Source organism: Mesoplodon bidens (assembly GCF_964165515.1).
Source record: "Mesoplodon bidens genome assembly, chromosome: 8".
Taxonomy (NCBI): Eukaryota; Metazoa; Chordata; class Mammalia; order Artiodactyla; family Ziphiidae; genus Mesoplodon; species Mesoplodon bidens.
The window spans coordinates 38,445,384-38,470,062 of NC_138165.1; the positions used below are offsets into that span (position 1 = coordinate 38,445,384).

The following is a 24,679-nucleotide window of genomic DNA, read 5'->3' on the forward strand; positions in this document are numbered from 1 at the left end:
AGTAGAAAAAGCTGCTGGGAAGAGATGTCTGAAAGGTGAAAAGTGAGGATTAGGGATGATTTCCTGGCAGAAGCAGAGGCTTCAGGACTCCTGAATTGAGGGAATGATCTATATCCCAAGGGCTATCTCCCTATAGGCATAAGGTTGTTCCCTCCCCAAGTAGTTAGGGTGAAACGCCAGGAAAATCTCGAAGAACTGATCCCAATTCCTCCAACAAAAGCCACACATAAAAGCTGCCACACACAAAAACAGAAATATAGATCAATGGAACAGGATAGAAGACCCAGGGATAAACCCACACACATATGGTCACCTCATTTTTGATAAAGGAGGAAAGAATATACAATGGAGAAAAGACAGCCTGTTCAATAAGTGGTGCTGGGAAAACTGGACAGCTACATGTACAAGAATGAAATTAGAACACTCCCTAACACCATATACAAAAATAAAGTCAAAATGGATTAGAGACCTAAATGTAAGACTGGTCACTATAAAACTCTTAAGAGGAAAACATAGGCAGAACACTCTATGACATAAACCACAGCAAGATCCTTGTTGACCCACCTCCTAGAAAAATGGAAATAAAAATAAGCAAATGGGACCTAATGAAACAGAGGCTTTTGCACAGCAAAGGAAACCATAAACAAGATGAAAAGACAACCCTCAGAATGGAAGAAAATATTTGCAAATGAAGCAACTGACAAAGGATTAACCTCCAAAATTTACAAGCAGCTCATGCAGCTCAATATCAAAAAAACAAACAACCCAGTCCAAAAATGGGCAGAAGACCTAAACAGACATTTCTCCAAAGAAGATATACAGATTGCCAACAAACACATGAAAGGATGCTCAACATCACTAATCACTGGAGAAATGCAAATCAAAACTACAATGAGGTATCACCTCACACCAGTTAGAATGGCCATCAAAAAACAATAAATGCTGGAGAGGGTGTGGAGAAGAGGGAACCCTCTTGCACTGTTGGTGGGAATGTAAATTGATACAGCCACTATGGAGAACAATATGGAAGTTCCTTAAAAAACTAAAAGTAGAAGTACCATATGACCCAACAATCCCACTACTGTACATATACCCTGAGAAAACCATAATTCAAAAAGAGTCATGTACCACAATGTTCATTGCAGCTCTATTTACAATAGCCAGGACATGGAAGCAACCTAAGTGTCCATTGACAGATGAATGGATAAAGAAGATGTGGCACATATATACATTGGAATATTACTCAGCCATAAAAAGAAACGAAATTGAGCTATTTGTAGTGAGGTGGATGGACCTAGAGTCTGCCATACAGAGTGAAGTAAGTCAGAAAGAATAAAACAAATACCGTATGCTAACACATACATGTGGAATCTAAAAAAAAAAAAAAGGTTCTGAAGAACCTAGGGGCAGGACAGGAATAAAGACACAGACATAGAGAATGGACTTGAGAATACGGGGAGGGGGAAGGGTAAGCTGTGACAAAGTGAGAGAGTGGCATGGACATATATACACTACCAAATGTAAAATAGATAGCTTGTGGGAAGCAGCCGCATAGCACAGGGAGATCAGCTCGGTGCTTTGTGACCACTTAGAGGGCTGGGATAGGGAGGGTGGGAGGGAGACGCAAGAGGGAGGAGATATGGGGATATATGTATATGTATAGCTGATTCACTTTGTTATAAAGCAGAAATTAACACACCATTGTAAAGCAATTATACTCCAATAAAGATGTTTAAAAAAAGAAAGCTGCCACAAAAGCTCCTCTCTTCTTATTCTTTGGCCATACTAAAAAATTCACAGTACATAAGTTTCTTTTTTGACATTTTTAAAGATTCAACTTACATTATCTTTTTTTTTTTTTTTTTTTTTTGATGTCTGATCTTATTTATTTGTTACTCTTAGAACATCTCATTTTTGACTGGACTCAGAAATAGAAGCTCTCAGAGAGGACAGCCTCCGTTTCTTCACAATCTCTTCCTGGTGTTTTTCTTTGGCCTCCTTCATTCTCTTGGCCAAAAGTTTAGCATATTCTGCAGCCTCTTATTTTTCTTAGTACGCTGTTTCTTCAGAGCAATACGCCGACGTTTGTGTTGCAGAACACGTGCAGTAACAAGACGCTGCATCTTGGGTGTTCTGGTCCTAGGTTTCTTACCTTCTTTGTTTAGGGGCTTTTTCACAACATACTGGCGGACATCATCTTCTTTAGGGAGTTTGAAAAGTTTGCGGATTCTGCTAGCTCTTTTGTGCCCCAGGCGACGAGGCACAGTAGTATCAGTGAGTCCAGGAATATCCTTCTCCCCTTTTTTTACGATGACCAAATTGAGAACGCTCAATTTGGCATCCACAATGCAACCCCGCACAGATTTGTGCTTTCTTTCTCCAGTCCTCCTTGGTCTGTAACAGGAATGCCCCTTACTCAGTAGCAGGCAGACTCGACCATGTCCAGAAATGGGCAGAAGACCTAAATAGACATTTCTCCAAAGAAGATATACAGATTGCCAACAAACACATGAAAGGATGCTCAACATCACTAATCACTGGAGAAATGCAAATCAAAACTACATGGGTCAAGACACCCTGCTTCATGGGGAAACCCTGTCTGTCGTTCCCACCACTGATTTGGACTACATAACCCTTCCATTCTTCACCCAGAGCGTCAGCAGCAACTTCTGTAGCCATACGCTTCTCATAAAAGGTACGAAGTTTTCGTTCATCTTCCACTTCAATGAGTTTCTGGCAGTCAGTGGCTGGGAAAGAGATGTTCAGCCTCATTCTGAAGCGGCCGACCACCTCCAAGTCGCCAAGAAGAGGAGCTCAGCTTATATTATCTTATTTCCAGGTGATTTCTATCATTTGATGTGCCTCTCAGAGGATAATTTTTCTCCCTCTCTCTCCAATTGCCTCTCTTCAGTCAAGAATGGGAAAGAGAGAGAAAGGTTATAGATATATGGGGGGAGAGAGAGAAGTAATAAAAAGCAATTTTAATGCACTTTGGGCTAGGATCCGTGTAGCAAGCGGGATCTTAGTTCCCCAACCAGGGATGAACCCGTGCTCCCTGCAGTGGAAGCGTGGATCCTAACCCCTGGACCACCAGGGAATTCCCTGGGCTGGGATATTTTAAAGCCATTGACTGTTTTAAACAAAACATGATGACTTTTTTTTTTGGTAAACTATTCTGGTAAAACAGTAAAAGCTTCCCAGAATAAGCACAAAATAACACTTTCCAGTATTTTTGTCTCTAAAGGTGGAAAAGACACTAAAGCTAAGGAAGTATTAATTTAATGTTGCACTTCTCAGAGCAAAAGTAGATATAAAACCATACAGTTGCCAAGTTTATTAAACCAGCAGCAAAATAATAAATATTATGTCTGGCAAGAACTCAAGATCAACTATTGGCAGAATTCCTTTAATGTGATACTTTTGGACCTATAATATCAATGATGTAATAAGAAAGCATAGTTACTCTACCTACTCTTTTCTTTCATCTAAATTTATTTATTTATTTTTGGCTGTGTTGGGTCTTCGTTTCTGTGAGAGGGCTTTCTCTAGTTGCGGCGAGCGGGGGCCACTCTTCATCGCAGTGCACGGGCCTCTCACTGTCGTGGCCTTCTCCTGTTGTGGAGCACAGGCTCCAGATGCGCAGGCTCAGTAGCTGTGGCGCACGGGCTTAGTTGCTCCGCGGCATGGGGGATCTTCCCAGATCAGGGCTCGAACCCGTTCCCCTGCATTAGCAGGCAGATTCTCAACCACTGCGCCACCAGGGAAGCCCTGTACCCACTCTTAACATGTGCATGCTAACTGATACTTCAAAGTTGGATGAAACCTTCTATGTAAAAAGCATACATGGACGTTTTACTGTTTATGAGGGAAAAGTGCTTGACAGCTTCTTGTTTGTTTTTCTTTTTTTTTTTTTTTTTTCCCGGTACGCGGGCCTCTCACTGTTGTGGCCTCTCCCGTTGCGGAGCACAGGCTCCGGATGTGCAGGCTCAGCGGCCATGGCTCACGGGCCCAACCGCTCCGCGGCATGCGGGATCCTCCCGGACCGGGGCACGAACCCGCGTCCCCTGAATCGGCAGGCGGACTCTCAACCACTGCGCCACCAGGGAAGCCCTGTTTTTCTTTTTAACCACTGAAAATCCATGCTTAAAGGGGAAGAAATTTTTAAAATTTGGCTTGTGGTTATTTTTTGAGCCAAAAACTTTTCTGGAAAAGGTTTGTTGGATTCAGCATTGACAGAGTACAAGCAGAGAACAGCAACATCTCTACACTAGTTAAAGAGTTGACACTTGAATATTATTTCTCATAGTGCATTATTGCCAGAGCACAGTTGTCTGTAAACAATATGGACTTTGATCTTGGTTCATTTTTTTAAAGGAAATCATGAGAATTGTGCCTGTGATTGAATTTTGGTCCTTGAGTATATATTCTTCAAAATGCTGTGAAAAAAAAATGAGCAGTGAATAGAAAACTCTTGTTTTCCAGCTTGAAACAGGTTGGCTGTCAAGAGGGAAGTTAGTCATATGAATTTTTGAAATCAGATATGATATAAAAATATTTTTTCATGGGAATTCCCTGGCAGTCCAGTGGTTAGGAATCAGCACTTTCACTGCTGGGATCCTGGTTCAATCCCTGGTCAGGGAACTAAGATCCTGCAAACTACTCGGCAAAAAAAAAGAAAAAAAATTTCTTCATGACCCTAAAAAAGACCATTTCTGTGATTTCAGATGGCTTGCCCCAATGGCAGCATGTATCAGAAGTTTGAAAAGCCTAAAATTGTCTTTCAGGGCTAAATTATTACATTAGTGCTGAAAATAATATATTAGGACAAACTATAATGCAAAGAAGGCTTTATTACTATGAGATGGACTGTTTCACAAATTAGGATATGCATTCTTCTTCCTCCATCTCCACCCATAAAAAATAACCACTTCTAATGTGTACTCATTTCACTTTGAATACCTCTATTAGAGTATTTAACACATTGTATCAGATATTTTGGAGTATTTACATTTCTCAGTTGGACTGTGCACTCCTCAAGGGCTAGTGATCGTGGTCCTCCCCAAAAGAGGTGTGCTAGTAAATCTTTCTGGGAATAAAAATAATTACAATTTACAAATAATAACATATACAATACTGTATTGTAAAATCCATATAGGCGATCGATTCCTACAGAATGCTTTGGTTGATTTTTACCAAACTCTTGTTTCTATAGCCGTGTCTGTAGCCAACCTATAGGTGTGCAATTGTTGAAGAATGTAGTGCTAACATAAATGGTCATTGATATTTTTGTCTAAGCAAAAGAGTAAGATGAAAATTAAACTTTACTTTTTCATCAATGATGTGACTTCTCGCTAACTCATTAATAGTTTTAAAATAGTATTAGAAGATTATTTATTTCAGCATAACACTTTAAATTTAATTTGATTAATATTTTTTTCTATTACTTTCTTAAGTCTAGACCAGCAGTCCCCAACCTTTTTGGCACCAGGAACCAGTTTCATGGAAGACAATTTTTCCACAGACTGGGGGCAGGTGGGGATGGTCTCAGGATGATTCAAGCACACTGCATTTATTGTGCAGTTTATTTCTATTATTATTACATTGTAATATATAATGAAATAATTATATAACTCACCATAATGCAGAATCAGTGGGAGCCCTGAGCTTGTTTTCACCTGCCACTCACTGATAGGATTTTGATATGAGTCTGCAAGCAACTGATTTATTATGGTCTCTGTGCAGTGAAACCTCTCTGCTAATGATAATCTGTATTTGCAGCCACTCCCCACCGCTAGCATCACCACCTCAGCTCCACCTCAGATCATCAGGCATTAGATTCTCATAAGGAGCGCGCAGCCTAGATGCCTCACATGCACAGTTCGCAGTAGGGTTCGCGCTCCTATGAGAATCTAATGCCACCACTGATCTGACAGGAGGTGGAGCTCAGGCGGTAATGCAAGAGATGGGGAGCGGCTGTAAATACAGATGAAGATTTGCTCACTTGCCCACTGCTCACCTCCTGCTGTGTGGCCCAGTTCCCAATGGGCCATGGACTGATACCAGTTCGTGGCCCAGGGCTTGGTGACCCCTGGTCTAGACTATCAATAAAACATTAAGCTTACGCCCTGATTTGTAGCATTTGCCGATTTCTAGGTTGTAAACATTCCCACTGTGGTCTGTTTCAAGCTACCAATGTGATATCACTGGTAATAGAGTTGGGAAGAGATGGGCAGTAGCACACCACTGTATACCTTTTTCTGCATGCTACAATGGACATAAATAACCTCAAGGGCATCGATAATAGTAAAGCATAATAAAATAAGAAGTGATGAGTTGTATTTATTTGTTTTTAATATAAGTTTGAAAATATTTATTTTTGGTAATGGCTGTGTTTAACTAGTAGCTTGCAGAATTCCTAAAGATTTAATTTTTGACAGCATGTGCTTGTATGAGTTGGATTCCTCACACTGCTGCCCCTGGAGTGGTCCCATGCATAATCTACACAACCTTATGTGACTGATTTGTTAATTGATTTGATGCAATCAACTTAACATATTCATCATTATGCCCTTGGCTTTTACGGAGGATTGCTATAAGAAAGACCATATAAATGATGTCTATGCATTGGCTATAAGATTATATCAAAAGTTTGACATTTTACTCCAATGTTTTAAGTTTGTCTTATTGAATTGGTTACTTTCTTATTTACCAGACAAGAATAGTATCCTGTTCCCTCTTTGTTTTATCTGCCTTGAAACTCACAGGTAAATTGTACACTTGATCATAATAACTGTTAGTGCAGGCCAATAACATTTCATTTACAAAACAAATCTTATGTTCAAATTTTAAGAGATATATATATGTATAAATACATATGTACATGTACATACATATATATATAATACATATACACACCTTCATTCATACATATATATGTATACATACAAACACAATTTCAAATTAGGTTTCCCAAGGAACATTTGATATGAAATGTTGAATAAAGTCTTAATTTGTTTCCCAGTTTTCAAAGTAATGAGTTGGTTCCCTAGCATTCTTCAAAGGTGAACAATGTATTTTTTAAGTATCATTATGAACTCATGTCTTAAGATATATTTGTTATGTTTCAATCTATTGTAGTTATTCTTAACAAGTTCAAATTGTCTCATCTTTGGCCAGTGGGAGCCAATTCAAGTTGGGTTCTTCAAATTTATTCTCAAGTCCTTTTTATATGACCCCAATAATCTTTGATAGTTTTCATGCTTTAAGGTATGATAGGGTATTTTAGGCTTATCTTGGCCATTACCTATCCCAAACCTAGAATCAACCTTTGCTTCAAGGAATTTCTTTCAGGGGCAAATGATGTTTAGTGTCCATAATTGGAAACGTAAGTATGTGCTTGTTGCTACTGAAGTAGTCCCTGTTTTTAGGCATTTACAGTGGGCAGAACTAAGAAATATATATTTTTAAATATAAAATATGTGATGAATTCATTCTAATACATCCAGTTCAGATTCATGATCACAGAATTTTTATGTAACTCATTGATTTTACATCTGTTTCTTTTTTGTCCTACATCAAAAACACCAACTTAATTATCCATTTGCTTTTTCTCAGACTATGCATACAATAATATTACAATAACACTACCAATTAATACCACAAAACTATGGCTAATGATAACAAATTAAGTTCCTATTTTGTTGCTTCTTTAAAGTTCATTTTCTTAGTTTAAATCCTATGAGGAAAGTACTGTTAAATTATTGTGTTTGTATGTGATTTTAAAAAATTTCTGTGTTTAAAGTCACTTAGAATATTCTTCTCTGTATGGTTATGCCACCAACTCCATATACAATTAAGTTCATTTATTTCATTTAGATGGGATTGCTTTTAAAATTTAATGTATTTTTGTTTTATAATTATGTAAATTATTTTATGTTTCCAAAATCACATTTTTATGAGAAACCTTCCTACTATTCTATCTTTACTACCCTGCTCCTTTCCTTTTTACAGGTAACCACGTGTTTTAAGGTTTTGACTTTTCATTTCATTTAAAAAGTGAAATACATATACAGATGAATGGTAGCATGCCATAGATGCTTTTCTCTACTTTGATTTTTTTTACTTAACAACATACTGGAGCTGACAGTGAAATACTTTATATTCCATATATTCTTTATTCCTTTTAAAAAATTGTATAGTACTTCACTGTATGTGTGTACCATAATTAATTCAGCCATTTCCCTATGATGGACATTTGTGTTATTTCCAGATGTTAACCTAAAACAATAAACGGCCAGTTATTTTACCAGCAAAATGGGTTTATTTGGGGGCAGCAAAGAATTGCAATTCGTGACATGCAACTATGTGAATCACATGCAAGTCCAATAAAGAAAAGGAAAGAAAACTTTTTTATAGAGGAGAAGGGGAAGTTGGGAGAGATGTTGGTAAACAAAAAGTCCATTGGAGGAAACTGGGAATTCAAAGTATGACTCTTAATTGGCTGAGTTGTGACAGTTTCATTGGCTGAGCTGTTGCCAGGCAAGGAAGAGATCTTTCTTCCTTCTGCTGGCATTTGTAGTAAGTAAACAGTGTCGCTTCCAGCTGGAGATGCATGGTTTGTCTTTTCCTATTGGGATCTGTATGGACCTTGACTGGTACATGGGCTCCCTCTTTTGGCCTTCAGACTCCATTTTAGTGAGGCTTCTCTATTAATTTTCATGCAGACTTTTGCTATAAGAAACAGTGCTTCAATGTATATTTTCTTATATACTTATTTTATATTTTTTCAGTTTTGGTCAGATTTTTGGAAGTGGGATTTGCTAGACACAAAATAAATGCATATGTATCTTTGCTAGATACTGTAAAATTCTCTCTTGTTGGAGTTTTTCTATTTTTCACTCTAACAAAGAATATTTGAGAGTGTTCCTTTTCCCCACAACTGCCTCACTAACAGGCTGTGTTGTGAAACTTCTGGATTTTTGCCAATTTGTTGGGCGAGACATAGTATCTCAGTGATTCTTAATTTGCATTTCTCTTATGAACAAGGTTGAGAATGTTTCTATTTAAGGGGCATTTGCATTTCTTTTCCTGTGAAATGTCTGTTCATATCTCTTGCCATTTTTCTCTCAGGGTGTTGGTGTTTTATTCATTTTTAGATACTCTTTATATGTAGGGTTATTAAATTATCTCTGATATGTTACAGATTTTTTTCACAGTTTCTCATTTGTCTTTATACTTCACTTGCAGTATTTTTTTCTTTTTCTCAATACAAAAGCTTTTTATTTTTACATATTGAGATTTACCGATATTTCACTTTACTGCATCTAGTTTTGACCATTGTTAGGAACGTTTTCCCTACTCTCCAACTATAGAGGAATTGACCCATAATTTCTCCTAGTACTTGTGTGGTTCAAATTTTTATATTTAAATATCTCATCTTTTTGAAATTTATTCTTGGAACAGATACAAATTCATCTTTTTCCTTATGGCTACCCAGTTATCCCAATGTCACTTATGAAAACGTCCATCTCTTCCTTACTGCTTTGAGATACAGCTTTTGTCTAAGTTAAAATTCCATATGCACTTGGGTAATTTCTCAACTTTCTGTTGTGTTTATTGGTCTTTTTATTTCATGTGCCAATGCCACTGTTAAATTATTAAGCCTTTATAGCATATTTTAATATCTGATATTACACCCTCCGCCTACTCCCAATGCTCTTTTTCAGAGTTTTCTGGGCTTTTCTTGTTTTTTTTATTCCAAATGAATTTTATAACCAACTTGTGCTTATAACAGCGTTCTTTTTTTTGGGGTGGTGGTGGTGGTGGTGGTGTGCTGTGTGCCTTGTGGCATGGCATGCAGGATCTTAGTTCCCAGACCAGGGATCAAATCCATGCCCCCTATAGTGGAAGGGTGGAGTGTTAACCACTAAACCACCAGGGAAGTCACATAACAGCATTCTTAATCAGCAGTGTTTATTTGAAGCACCATCAGAGTTTTTTTTAAAAAGGAAATAAATACTAGGCCCCCACCCAGACCTAGTGAATCTCTAGATATTGGGCCTGGGTATGTATATTTTGAAAAATCTGTCCAGTTGCTTTTAATAATCCCATTTAAAAATGACCTATGGGGACTTACCTGGCGATCCAATGGTTAAGACTATGCGCTTCCAATGCAGGGGGTGCGGATTCGATCCCTGGTCAGGGAACTAAGATCCCATATGCTGCGCAGAATGGCAAAACAACAACAAAACACTTATAAAGCATAAATTCAAGGTCTAATTCCATACTACCTTATGATTTGTTTTACCTTACATATTCTGGACCTTACTAAATGACTGCAGCATTTACCCAGTTCCCTAAGCCAGAAACCTCTCTAGTTTTCCTATAGTCTTTCCTTTCCTTTAATTCTCTCTGTTTTCAGTTGGTCACAAAATCCACATTTTACCTCAAAAACATCTGGCTTTAAACCTCCAATACCACTGTCTCTTACCCCTTTTCTCATGGACTGTTAAGCAATCTCTTCATACTACAGTCTATCATCTGCACTGCCTACACAGTTATTTTTCCCTAAAAATAAGGTTGATCATGTCACTTCTTTGCTGAACTTTGTTGGCTCTCAGGATAAATTCAACCATGGTACATAAGGCCTTTCACTCTCAGGTCCCAGCCTCCTTTTCCTGCTTAGTCCCTGTTATTCCACACCTCACACTGAATATTCCTGTTACAATGAATTTCTCACTAGTGGATGGACATCACACCTAGTAGCTCTTTGCATTTAAATTTATGGTTTCTTTCACTTAGAATCTGCTCCTGCCTTCCTTGCCTGGTAAGCTCTCAGTATTTGAGATGCAGTTCAAACGGCATTTCTTTGATAAAGGTTTTTATAGACTCTCAGTCAGAATTAGTTGCCCCATCCTCTTTATTCTCACAAAACTTTATTATTTGTATCTTTATAATGTGATTTTTGTGAGTCTTTAATCTCCCAGGAATTTCACACTTTCAACATCAACCAGAATGTGAGCTTTTCATGTTTTTCCAGCCTCTAGCAGAGTGCACAGCAAACAGCAAGCACTCAAATGTTTGTCCAGTGAATGAAAAAAAATAAAACTTCATTAGTCTGTACTGATTGAAACAGAAACAAGACATGACAGTGGCCAGCTTGTTCTACTATTAAGATCTCTCCTTCGTTTGGCTTTTTGTAGTTTGTAGTCAGCCTAGACTTTGTTCTCTGTCCATGGCAATTCCTTACTCTTTGAAGGTCCATGTACAATACCTACAGTAGTAAATTAAATACCTGTCCATCTTTATATCTGCCTGTTTAAGAAGTTCTGTCTTGGTCCTAAAAATAGGTGATGCTTTACAGAAGAAAGTGCAACAATTTAGTCTATAGTGGTGGAATAATTAGTTTATGGCATTATAATTTAGTTAAATTATTGGTATTAGTAATTAGTTTAGGTATGTATCACATAGAATTTCAGAAATAATTATCCGTTATATTGGAAAAGATTTATTTGATCATTAAATTCTTTTACAGTTCTGTACATGATCAGGTATTGATTTAGATGATGATCTTAAGTAGAAGACTAAGTGCTATAGGAGACAAATTATTTTAAAACTTGTGATTATTTTCTCTTTTTTTCCCCCCTCAACTCTGTGATTATGTTGTCATCTCTGAAATGATCAAATGTGATAACATAAAAAAGGGAAGGAATCATATTAAAAAATAATTTAGGCACAACTTCTTAGTAAGTGGGTATCAAACACTGGAGTAATCCAGTTTCAAATTTTTAGTGTATCATTATTTTTAAAAATCAGTTTTAAAGGTATAGATTAAATTGGATAATTAATATATTTGAATTACCAAATAACAACAAATTATTTTAAAGATATATTTTAATATAAAAATTGAAGATTTTGTTTTTTATTGAAATACAGAAAATTCATTTTATAAATTTTAGATATCAATCTGTGTGAGTTTTTCATTTGCCAACTATTTTGTTAATTATTGATTTTCATTTAACTGTATTTTACCTTTAAGAATGTTGCAAAAATATTTTTCAAACTATGTAAAGAGCCCTGATGATAATAAAAATATAGTTTTAATATATTTTAAAGACACCAAGATCAAGTTCTTCATTATCACCAGTTTTATCCCTTATTCTAACGTTTGATGACACTAAGTCTTATTTTAAGTTACTTCATCATTTAACCAAGGAAAAGACAACTTTGTGTTATATGTGGCTTCAATTTTAAATTATATATATATACATACACACACTCTCTTTAAAAATTTTTTTGAACTGTGGTTCTAAAGTCTCCCAGGAGAATAATAGGAATTTTTAATGTGAATTTTTCTATAAGTTAATCACTTTCATTATCTGTGAGCCATTTTTTCTATTGATTAGGCATATATCCAAACTTTAAATTACTAAATGAGTTTTCTTATGTTAAATAGTTTCCCCCACAGGTTTTTTTCTCTAAAAACTAGGCAATGTAAATTACATATTCTTATGAAACTTATTGTTTGGAAAGCCAATGTGCCATCTTCAAACCCAGTATTATTTCAAAATGTTATTGGAACCAAAAATTGAACTGTGCTTTGCAGTATACTGTTTAAAGTATTTAAGTAAAAGATACATCCTAGTTATCTAAGTTATTCAAGTTTGCCACAACTTTATTTCAAGAGAAATGTTTTAAGAGAATTCTTTATGAAAATAGAGACAATTTGAATCTAGCTATTTCTTTTTATCCTTTCAAAATTGAATATTTTCAACAGTAATGCTAATGATTAGGCAAAATGTCAGAGATGGATTGTTGAAATATTAATATTAAAATACTTTATTTACATATAGAAATATCAGTGAATTGTCTTGTTTACTTCCAAATATTTTAAAATACTGTTTTGAGTAATGACCACTATTCTATAAAATGCATGAAGTTTTTTATATGTTATTTTGCTAAAGTAATATGTAAATGATGGCTTTCCACACTTGTTGTAGTCTGTATTTTTCTTCTGTAACATTAGTAAATTTTGATATTGTGGAACTGTTGACCAGTCATACATGTACAGAGCTTGGCCTCTGAGTTAATTAAATATGAGTTAATAATATATTATAAGGAAATTATTATCCTTATTACAGTTATTAGGTAGTTACTCAAATTATAGCTTCAAAGGAATGCAGAGCATGGAAAACTCAGGATTAAATTATGCATTTGAACCTTAGGCCAGCTTTTACTGTAGAGACAGTTTTCTGCTAAGACTGAAATTGTATGTCATTGAAATTAAATGCTTTTCTGGGGATGGAAGGTTCCAGTTTTTAATGAAATTACTGAGTGTGGTGTAGTGAAATGATTAAAATCTGTATTCCGGGAATGTGGCAGGGAAAAAAAATCAATAAGTGCTAGCACAGCTTTGCTGCTCAATGTGAATCCTGAGAATGAAATAAACTACTACAAAAATAATAATTAAAAACATATCAGCACATTAATTTATTTAGCATCAGTCTCCTGAGACATCATCTTCACTAATTTTTAGCATACATTTTACTATATAATGAGCAGCCTTCTTTTCAGATATCCCTATTAGACAGGCAGTATTTCTGCCCTTCCCCCCAGCGCTCCTGCATTGCAATCATTGTACTTGCACTTATTATGTTACAAATGACCGAGGTAAGGCTGACATTCTCAGTGCATGCAAAAAGACCTAGTCTGCCAAGCTTTTTTTTTTTCTTAATGAAGCAGCTTTGTGAAATCTCCCCATGTGCTAATACTAATGAAGATCCTCCAGCACAATTAAAATCACAGCCAGTGGCTGAAGAGGAAACATAAAACAATAGCATCTTTTAAGATACATTTATCCACATGTGCATGTACAAAATATACATATATGGTCAAATTAATTTTCTATAGCTTGCCTTTCACTTGCTCTTTATCCTGAAAATTAAATTATGCAAGTTTAAATTATATGAACGTTTGAGACTTTAATGTGTTCCAGGGGAAAAACACTACCTCAATGAAAAAATTTTTTAATTATTTATCTTCTTGGGTAATAAAGCATTACCACGGTTAAGGCCTTTTTAAAAGAATCATTTTTAGGAAGCTACAGGGTGGTGTGCCGTAGGAGGGAATTGGGTGGACTTCACCTTTAACTTTTTTGGTTTTAGGATGCTGAAATTGGTGGGAGAAAATGAAAGGGTAAAAAATAGGAAGTTAGAAATTCTGGGGAGAGACAAATAGCATATCTTGTGTGTAATTTAAAGATGGAGCAATAGGCTACCCAGTTTTAACTTGATTTTTTAAGTGTTCTAATTCGTACAATTAGCTATCCTCCCCCCCCCCCTTTTTTTTGCCCTCTCAGAAGCTGGGGGGGAAAAACTACTGAGGTTACGTTTTACAGTTCTAACTTATAACTTTAAAATGATTTACTATTTTAACATTTTATTTAAATTTTAACTCAATCCATAAACATTACAGCAGCTTAACTTGCCGGTGTCAGGGCAGTAGCGTTTTACCCCGGGACCATTTTGCGTACTGCTTTTTATTTTATTTTGAGTTCCAAACATCCACGAATTTTTGGCATATTACATTAGTTGGCTTTTAGACTTTAACCAAATTATGAGTTTACAGACAAAAAAGTTTAGGTAGAAATGGTTAATATATGTTCCCTATTCACCAGTGTACTTTCTTTTTTTAAATTACGTTTTCAATCCTATTTTCTGTCTTCTCTACTTTTAACGGCAAAACAAAACATTTGAGTTCCTTAACTTTTTCCTGGGACAAGGATCGGTGCAAACTCAAAGCTACAGGATTCTTGGGAGGAAGAAGCAACCCCCTCCCTCCTTTGGCTACTTTAGGAGCTGATAGGTCATTTATTATTGGAACTGAAATGGTATAAACAATTCTCTTTTTTCCCTTGTTAACAGCAACTTTCATTGTTAGAGAGAGGAGAGAGAGAGAAGCCTCGTTGGTTGACGTCACTTGGTTCATGAAGCCTTCGCCTAGAAGTGAAGCTGCTGAACAAACCTTGAGAAGAATCATCTCCTGCTTCAATCTGCTGCTGGATAGGAACTAATCAGAGAGAGAGAGGCGGAAGACGGAGAAGGAGGGCGTCCAGGGCTTTCCCGATCACAAATCTCACCTCCACTCCAACTCTCTTTATACTTTTCTTGCAAAAATAATAATAGAAATAAGGAGGTGGTGGGGTTTCCAAAAACAAAAATCGTAACCTTCAACCATCTGGGGAAGGCAAAAATCCCATCCACCGCAACTCTCAGTTCGAAAGTAAAGGTGAGTTTAAAATCCTCGGGTGTGAGGGGTGCGGGTGAAGATAAAAATTCCAAATATCGTAAAGCCGGTTGAAACCGAAAAGGAGAAACTACGCTCCAGAGAGCGGGTTAGACTCCAGAGTTGCTTATCTCGAGGCGCTCGCCCTGCCCGCCCTGCTCGTCCTGCTCGCCCTGCCGCGGCTGTTTACCCTCGCCGGTCGGTCTGTCTCTTTGTTGTGCTGGCTGGAAGGCTGGGGTGGTGCTCGGGGTCCCGAGTGCAGTTTGGGGGAGGAGGACGCGGAGATGCGCGGTTCTGGGTGGGAGGGGGGTGCGGTCTCAGGAGAATGTAAACTTTATTCCTAGCTGCCGGTGCGGGACTTCGGTCTAGCAGGGCCGCGGGCCGTGCCTCCGCCGGCGCGGGCAGACGCTGCCGTGGCGAGTCTGCCTCCTTTGTGCCGGCCGCCCTGCTCGGCCGCCCGGGCTTCGCGTGTCCTTCCTCCCTTCGGCTTCCAGCGCTCAGGTCGCCGCCAACAGTTTGGCTTCTCAAAAAAAAACAACCTCTGGCACTGTTGCGATCGCCGTTCCTACCCGGGAATAGCCGCTGCTCCCCCCATCCCCGCCGGGGTAGTTTCAAGATACCCCCCCCCCCGTCCGCCTATTGCTGCCCTTTTTTGCCTCCGCCCCCTCTTCCCTGTAGGACTGCTTAGCTGCGCCTGCCACCCCACCCCCGATTCGGGCCTCGTTTGCTCTCTCTCCCGTAGTAGCTTGGAGCTCAGGAGTTTACAGAAAGTGAACTGGGGTGGGGGGAGGGGGGCAGGTGGGACTGGGAAAAGATCGGGATACCTGGGAAAGTCTGTTTCAATACGCAGAGGATTAGAGGAGCATAGCTTTTCCGACAGTAATGTCTGTCTCCCAGCAGTTCTTCCCCGGGAGCTGCCCCCTGCTCTCAACTCTTCTTCGGTCTTCTAGTCTTCTTGCTGCTCCCCCTCCCCCCTTCCTTTCGCGGCTCTTCTCCTCTTAAAGTAGTTCCACGAACCCTAGAATTGGGACTTGGGAAAGGAAGGAAGTGTTCGGAGAGTCAGAGCTGGCCCTGCTGTTTGGGAGATTTTCCCTTCTTTTCTCTCCCTCTGTATTTATCTTTTGTGTGTTGCTTCCTTATAAAGAGAGAAGCAGCTGCAGTCCTTGGCCGAGTTGTTGAAATTTATCCCTTTGTGTATATTACAATATCCTCCATTTTTTCCCTCTGCCCTCTAAACAACAAGCGTTTCGCCATCTTGGGCAATTTTTATTCCCAAGTCCCTCTTTTTTTTTTCTTATTTTTTAAGGAATGGAAAGAAGCCTTAGAAAGTCGAAAAGTGTGTCTGGGTAAGACTTAAAGTTTAGGGAATGTTCAGGGGGTCCAGTGACGTCATGTAAACTTTATGGAGAAATTTTCCCAGGAGGAAATTTTTCGCTTAATTTTTTTCCTGTTTTAAGCTACCATGTAAAGGACCATGTAACTTAACAGGCTGACGATAAGCTGTGCTGCTTATTTTTGTGTTCTCTCAAAGTGAGCCCTCAGTTTCTGCACATTTTATGTTTTGGTAACAGGTGGAAAATTATGTGCAAAAAAATGGTGGAAACTTTTATAGTGTCCTTTGGTATTCACTTAGCTTTTGTCTGCATGTTTCTTATACTTTAAAGGATTTGAATGTTATTTTTAATTAGCATGTTTCCTTTCTTATTTACTCCACTCTCTTCTGTGGATTTGTCTTTAATCAGCTTGGTTAATATTTACGTATACTTATTTTAGATGACTTAGATCCCCTTTTGTAATTAACTTATATTTTTTACATATGCCTTTACATTTGAAAAGGTACAACTATTGAAAATACCTGGAGATACTGGATACTTTAAAAATTTAGTAGCAGTATTAAGTAAAACTATTGGTGAAAATGTAGTTAGTATTTAAAAGGCAGAATAGATTTTAAAATATATTCTATAATGTCAGGTTATATGCCCTTTGTCAACCATTATGAAAAGATAAACAATAAAAACTGGTGTTTTAATTTGCTTGTCTAAAATAGTTTTTCACCTCACTAAAGTTCAGTTGGTCACATGATCAAACTTAATGATACACTGACTGGTATATAAATAAGAGGCACTGTAGATTGAATGGGAAAGTGGAATTCTGTCTCTTGTAGTCATTTTCAGTCAGCATATTTACTTCTCTTCTAACAAGGACATGAAACTGTCTATTTAATTTGCATTCTCTTTGTCTTCTGGGTTGGGGAAAAACATTGACTACAGTTAACTCAAAAAAAGCTAATAGAAACATTTCTGAGTACATTGAAAAGGTTTGTCTAACACATAAAAACTTATGTTGTATGTGGTATGCTTTTATCTCTGTAGCAGTCTTATTTGTTATCTGCTATGCTATTTATTTAGGAATTTGCTTTTATGTAAAACGCTATATAGAAAGCTTGACTGAATTGAGCCTGCCATTTATGTGAATTGTAGGTAGGTGAAAAATGTTTAAATAGTTAAAGCACATAGAACAGATGGTTCTAAATTATACATGCAACAAAGGACTAGAAGATTTGGCAGATTATAAATGGCAAGCAACAGAGGATAAGCAGTTTAAGAAAATGGTAGTTAAGTACATTTGATGTCTCACACCTATTGTAAACACTGTACATATTGTCACTGTGCTGCATAATCAATAACTTAGACACATTGAGATGCTTGTAAGTTTCAGATAGAAAAAAGTAAGATTTTACAAATGTTTGAAATGAATGGTTGAATATAAAATTATTTTAAGCCTGTGATGACAAGTTTTTCTTTTTTTAGAAAATCAAATTGTATGCTTTAAAACAGGAGGTTATTTGTAAGAACTTAATATTGTTGTACTCATATAATGGTTTGGAGAGAAGTAGGAGTAGATTTATATTTTGAAATACAGAGAATAGTATATTTACTGTTATTGTATGTTAAACTAGGGCTGAACTGTGTAGCAGCATTTACTCTTTCAAACACTACTGAAAAATATTTTCAGACTCTTCAGTCTTGGAAATGCATTTAATAGAATACTGTTGGCATAAGTTACTAAATACATATTAAATGAAAGAAGGGTATATTTTAGTATTAATTTTTGAGTTTGTGCATAACAATAATAAGGTTTTACTTGGTAACTATAGTTTACTCTCAGTTTTAAAAATGGGAAGATTTGTGTGTAGGTTTTGCCTTTCTAGAAGAATCTGAGTAATTATATTTTGCATTTTCAAAAGATTTAAAATAAAAGTATTCAATTTGGCAGAAATTTGTTTTTATTTTTATAAGCCATTTATTTAAAATGCATATGAGACTGTAATGGAAACCTTGGAATTTTAATTCTGTTGCCCTTTCTCCCATTTCTTTGTTTGCATGTTTATTATAGAACTGCAGTGTAAAGGAGCAGATGTTTTGCCAAACATCCTGATGTGTTGCTTTTTCTTATGGGAGTGCATAACTGTTCCTTCTGATGCATCAACTTGACAGCTGGTTGATTTCATGGAGCTGCTAAGAAGCCATTAGTGGTGTCATTGAATTGAAACAGAACAGTCACTCCCAGCTCAAACTGCAATTGTTAATGTCTTTGTTGCTACTTTTGTGTTACTATACAAGATGTAGGATATCACAGTTGCATGAAAGTTCAGTTTTTTGTCTTATCTCCTTGAATTAGTGAAAGTATGCATTAGAACTTGATTACTTTTAGGTTTAAAGGTTTCTCAAAGAAAGCTTTTAAGTTGTAGTTTTTGGGTTTTTGACCTAGTCCTAGCTAGAACCACCAAAAGAAGGTATGATTTAGCACAAAATAATGTGAGGATTTTGACCCCTAGATGAAATTACATCATCAAGGTTTAATGATTTTTAATAAACTTGATATTCTGAGGGATTAATTCAGTTACCTAGTGAGGTATTTTAAGAAGTTTTTGCTTGTATTTAATTAAACATTTTTTATCATAAGTTTTTAAAAATACTGTGCTTTATTTAATAAATGTTGACTTGTTTGAATAAACATTTCTTTAAACTTTTGTTGCAGAAGATAATCAGAGGAGAAAAGAATTATTGAGGAAAGGGCAATTTGGGGTTTACTTTTCTTTATAAGGAGGTAAAATATCATTAAATAATTGACTAGTAGTCATTAAATGATTTTAAAATTTGAAATTATATTTTTATTGTACTAGTAACTTATATTGGTAGTTTCAACTATCATACTGTGGTACTAAAATGGTGTCAGATCACCATTGGTGCCGAAGTGTTTTCTACTTTTTCTAATTACTTGCTTTTTTTTTTTTTTTTTTGGTGGGAGAGGAGATAGGAAAGAAGGAGAATGAAGAGTGATAATCTCAACAGAAAAAAACACACTTAAAAAAATTTGTGTAAAAAAACTTAAGGGTGATAAGTTTAAGGATAAAATGTAGCTTATCACTATGTTAAGAGATATTTTCTAGTTGTAATATTTATTGACTTTTAATTTTAAAATATTTAAGTACACTAACAATTTTTCAAAGAGCTTGACATTTATAACATACTTAAAAGTTTGCTTTTAAAAGAAATTCTTAAAATGAAATTGATAATTAGAATAGATAATTTGCTGAGGTAAATCCCATTAAAAGGACTTCTTATACAATATAAACAAATTTAAACACTTAAAATACACTGCTGAGTGATTTCAGAATTATGATTTCCTGAAATAATAAGTTTTCTGAACATGCTTTTCTTTTAAATAGATCATACATTACTGAGACTAAAGGTAAAATTTATATTTGGGTAATAATACTTTTTACCTTTTAATGTAATCATGCAGTTTCTTAAAATTATTCTGTTACCTTAGCCTATGATTCAATTTTTGAGAAATATATTTACTCATAAAATATTTGTGTCATGTCAGATATTCATATAAACTAAATAGTAAATTGAGTTGTATATTAAATATAAGCTTTCTTTAAAGGAATCTCAATGCTTAGCTCAGTTTTAGAGATGACGTAATTTTAATTGTAGTGCAAATAAGCATCCCGTAATTTAAGTAGGAGTTTTTCCACTTTGGGTTTCTTAAAGGAAAGCAGTTCTAAACAGAAGAGTCATAAAAAGTTTAAACTTTCATTCATAAGTTTTTCTGTTGACTCTATTAACTTTGGAATTATGAGCAATAAATATATTTGATTAATTTACAATTACATATGGAGCTTAAACTAAAACGAATTTACATGACTTTTAAATGTGTTTTGAATGCTTTGTGGCAAGTCATAACATAGTTTGAGATGTAAAATATCTAAGAGACCTGATATTTTAAGTTAAACATTGAGCTTTTTAAATGAATAGCTCTTATAAGAATGTGAGGTGAAAGTAAGTACAGTTTTTATCCCACATATTTAGAATTTACTATGTAAGATAAGGTGTTTTTAATTTGTTTTTAAAAATAAATTAATGCTTTGAAAAGTTGTTTTTATGATTTATGACATTTGGCTTGTACTTTGGTTTTTTAATGCCTTTCAAATAAAAATTAAATGTTACAGATAACAGTAATAATGAAGGTAATACATAGATCAGAACCTTTACTAACTTTATGTATGCACACGTGTGCATGTGTATGTAAGGAAAAAGGAGCATTTATTTGAAGATAATTATTGTACTTCAGCTATGTGTAGACATAATTGTGTGTTTTTCCTCTGTTTTCTCCTCTTAACACTTTTCCAGAAGCGTGCACTCATTAATCAAATACGGTGCACTCCTGCTGAGGGCAGAGAGGTTCATCAAATTGGCAGTCAGTTTGGTGTAAAGAACGGTGTCCTGAAGCTCTTAACTCGTTGGGACATAAATAAATCTAAGGTCTTTGTATGCAAACCCTGGAGGTTAATACTGTATAATTCAGTGTCCTGTCTTTGTTTTTTATGATTGATGTTTTTAAATGTTTCGAGCTTGATGCAAGTCTTCTAGTAGGTCAGGTCTGACAATCTGATTGGCCGAAGTAAGAAAGCATTAGGTTGTCAGAAGGACTTTGAGTTTGCTGCAGAGATTTTGATTTTTTTTCCTACGAGATCATTGTTATATTGCCTGAGCTGTTATAGGAATGTACCAATGATTGACATCCCCTGCTGTGATAATGGACCCAGTGCATGAAATGCCAATAGTTTGGTCCTATTTGTTCAGAAGCTTACTGCTATTTGTATCCTTAACAGAGCTAACATGTAGAACAAGCAAAACTACTGGGATTTCTCTGTAGAAATAGTGCTGGGATTTGGCTTTAACATGAATTGGTTGCATATTCATAATTTAAGAACAGCTGGTTACAGCAAGCACATAGTCATTTGCAAGCTATTATAAACCATTCCACTCACACATGGAGCCTGTGCTTGGTGGATTTTTTTTTTTTTTTTAATTGATCTACCTGCATTTAAAATCTGGTCACTGCTGCTACAGAAGCTCTTCATTTTAGCTGTGTTTGCAACATAGAACAGCTTCAATTTTAAATATTTAAACTAAATGCTGAATAAAATGAAGAAGCTTTGAAGGAACCAAATGTAAAAGGTCAATAATGTATTACTCATTATATGTCTCATCTTGGCCCAAAACAAACCAACCTAGATTGTACAACCATTGTAATTTTTGGAAAATATGTTTTATGATTTTGTCCATAGATGAATAACCAAATTATCTTTGATATGAAAATATTGTTAATTATATTTTACTAGTTAGGTATAGTTTTAAGAAACAACACAAACAATAAACTGTGATTAATTAGCGTGTAAAACAGTTTCATCTAATATGGAATAAAATGACAGTACTTTTGAGTGGTATAAGGCAAGATAGAAAGGAAAATCAACAAGACATTACAATTGGATTAGAATAATGCTAATCCTAAAACTATAAAGCTATTTAGAATTTTTAGAAGGAATCTAATGAGGAGTCTCTTCTGCTTTTTCGGTCACTTCTGGAATATAAAGCACAGCTATACGGTTCCAGTATTGAAATGACATGTGTAAGCTAGTCCGGCTATAATAGTGTTCCTGCATGTTGTGCTGCCTAGTAGTGACTGAAAAGGGAGGAGAAACCCACGACATCCCAAGTTTTCACATTGAAAAGAAAATCACTTATCACAAGTGAGAAGAGTAGGAGGAAAAAATGTTAAATGTGATTTCAGATATTCTGGTAGGAATCACAGGGAGCTCTGCCTTGATTTGTGTATGTTAAAGTAAGTGGATGCCTGAGTGATTTACAGTGGTGTGGTGATTATATCAAGCTTTCCACACAGTATAGTGTTAAGTTCACATGTGCATGCATGTGTTTGTCCCTACACTAGATGATGAAGTAGCTTTCAGCACTTCAAGGTTGAGTACCAGTCCTAAGAGTGCATTTTACTGTTTCTTGGCTTCACAAATGGCTGGATATGTTGGTAATATCACAGAATATATGGCCAAATTTAATCTAGCTGACAGTAGGCTGTACTTTTTTCTAAATAATAAATTCAAAGGTTATTAAAGGACAATGTTTTAGTTTTGCAATAACTTTCTATATATATATATATATATTTAATTTGCCATTATTGGAGGTTGCATTAGTCATTTTGTGAATTATTCTATGCCCTTCTTTTCTCTCCCTTTTGACTATTGGCCTTTCAGTGATTTCCCTGCTCTTTAGCATCTTAACACAGAATAAGCTGAGGAAATAAAAGGAAGTAAATTTCAAATGGGTCTAGTTTTGCTTCCTCCCCCACTTCTTGGTAGATCAGATGGAGAGAAGTCCTTAGATTTTCACCAAAATCAAGGTTTAGGATTTTATTTGTCTACCTTTTCTGGTTCTCATTATAACAGATAATTATATTTAGATAAAAAGGAAAGTGAGGTGATGGATTCAGTTTTTAAAATATTAGTAACCCAACAAAACAGTGGAAAATTTAGCCAGTACTTGAAAACTGAATTGACTCAATAACCACAACTACAGGAGAATCACAGGTATTTGATACACTTTTATTGTTCTAGCAATAATAATAGGGGAAAAGGAGGGCAGCTACCTTCATTCATCAAGTTTGTACTGAATGCTGTCTTCAGGCATACTCGTGGAATACAGTTTGTGAAAGCTCAGAGTAGGCGAGAGATGACTTCTGTTCGGAATCATTAGAAAAGGCTCTTTGGTTTAGGCAGCTTTGAATTAGACCAAGAAGAATGAATAAACTGAATATTCAGAGATCTGGAAGAAAGAATGCAACTAAAATAGGACAGCCTGAGCCCCCTCTAGAACAGATTAATTCAGGCTAGATCTATTGGGCATCTGGAGTGGTTGTGCAGCCTTTCTGGGGTCACCCCAGAAGGAAGAGAAAATGTTATGGGGTCCTGCTTTTCCTCCATTGCTTTCAAAGTCTGCTGCTTGGCTTTCTCTGGAGAAGGTGGGTTGATCAGTTTCAAATCATCCATTTCAATGATAGGATTGTTGTTTGTGGAAGCCAGGTTATAACTGACAAAACTGCCCTTTCTGGTCAGAGTTATTCAAATATTGTGCTTAACGTAAGATTAACCAGAACCACTTTCTTCTCCCTCATTATGTTCCTATGCTTCTATAAATGTTTTTTCTTGAAACCTAATGCACGGTCATACCTACTAAGAACATTGAGCAAAGAGGACATCACCTCTGTTTCCCTTTTTTTAGATTTGATGATGACGAACTAGCTTTCCAAGGGGGTTTGATGTCTTCTGACTCAAACACTTTTACTTCTTTTAGTTCCTTTGGATGAATGAAGACAGACAGACGTACTGGCTGCACTGTCAATAATGGGAATATCCATAAGGACAAAAAGCAACCGAATGTATAAGCCCTTTCTTTAAATTACATCAGTACTGAATTTCACTTATAATAGAAATTCCACGAAGAATACAAAATATGAAAAGGAAAGATTTAAAAAAATTCAAAGACAAATGTACAAGAAAGTGTCATAATTTTCAGTGATAAGACTTTTCCATACTTCATTGTTGCTGTACTAAGATAATGAAGCCTATTCATTTTCCTTATTTGCAATATTGTGATGAACATTTACTTGAAGGTATGTGTTAGAAGAAACCCTTAAAACTTTTATGTAATCACTTCTTATCTTGATGATGATGAGTTTTGAGTAAATGAAATGTGAAAATGAGTGGAAATAGAAGGCTATCTAGTATCTGAGTTTAGAGAGAAGCCATACTTATTATCTTTTCTGGTTTCCATGATGACATGGTTGTTGAAACATAACTTCTGGACTTCCTTGGGAAAAGGGTCTTGTTAACAAAAAAAACATTACGGTGATGTAAGGAGCAAAGCCTATCTTGTGCATCTGAAAAAATTAGGGAGCAGCCTGTAAGTCACAGGATAATGTATTTCTCCTTTTATGGGTTATTAGTGTAGCATAATGAAAGAAATAGGGTCTG

The 24,679-nt window shown here is 36.0% G+C and overlaps 1 protein-coding gene and 1 pseudogene across 18 annotated transcripts in view; one reads left to right on the forward strand and one right to left on the reverse strand.

The window, feature by feature from the left end:
* The window catches only part of BAZ2B (bromodomain adjacent to zinc finger domain 2B), a 385,073-nt gene that overhangs the window by 88,181 nt on the left and 272,213 nt on the right, over nucleotides 1–24,679 (forward strand). For 7 of the 17 annotated variants that reach the window (XM_081243245.1, XM_081243228.1, XM_081243237.1 and 4 more), the window contains exon 1: nucleotides 12,925–15,285. The gene's annotated coding sequence lies outside the window, so the exon portion shown is untranslated. Of the gene's footprint in view, nucleotides 1–12,923; nucleotides 15,286–24,679 lie in introns of those variants that run through there. The other 10 variants (XM_081243243.1, XM_081243230.1, XM_081243229.1 and 7 more) reach the window with 3 other exon arrangements.
* LOC308621385 (small ribosomal subunit protein eS6-like) lies at nucleotides 1,577–10,206 on the reverse strand (annotated as a pseudogene). The gene is made up of 3 exons (XR_014017898.1): nucleotides 10,136–10,206; nucleotides 2,577–2,905; nucleotides 1,577–2,461 (listed from the first exon to the last, which is right to left on the reverse strand). The product of XR_014017898.1 is annotated as a small ribosomal subunit protein eS6-like (transcript).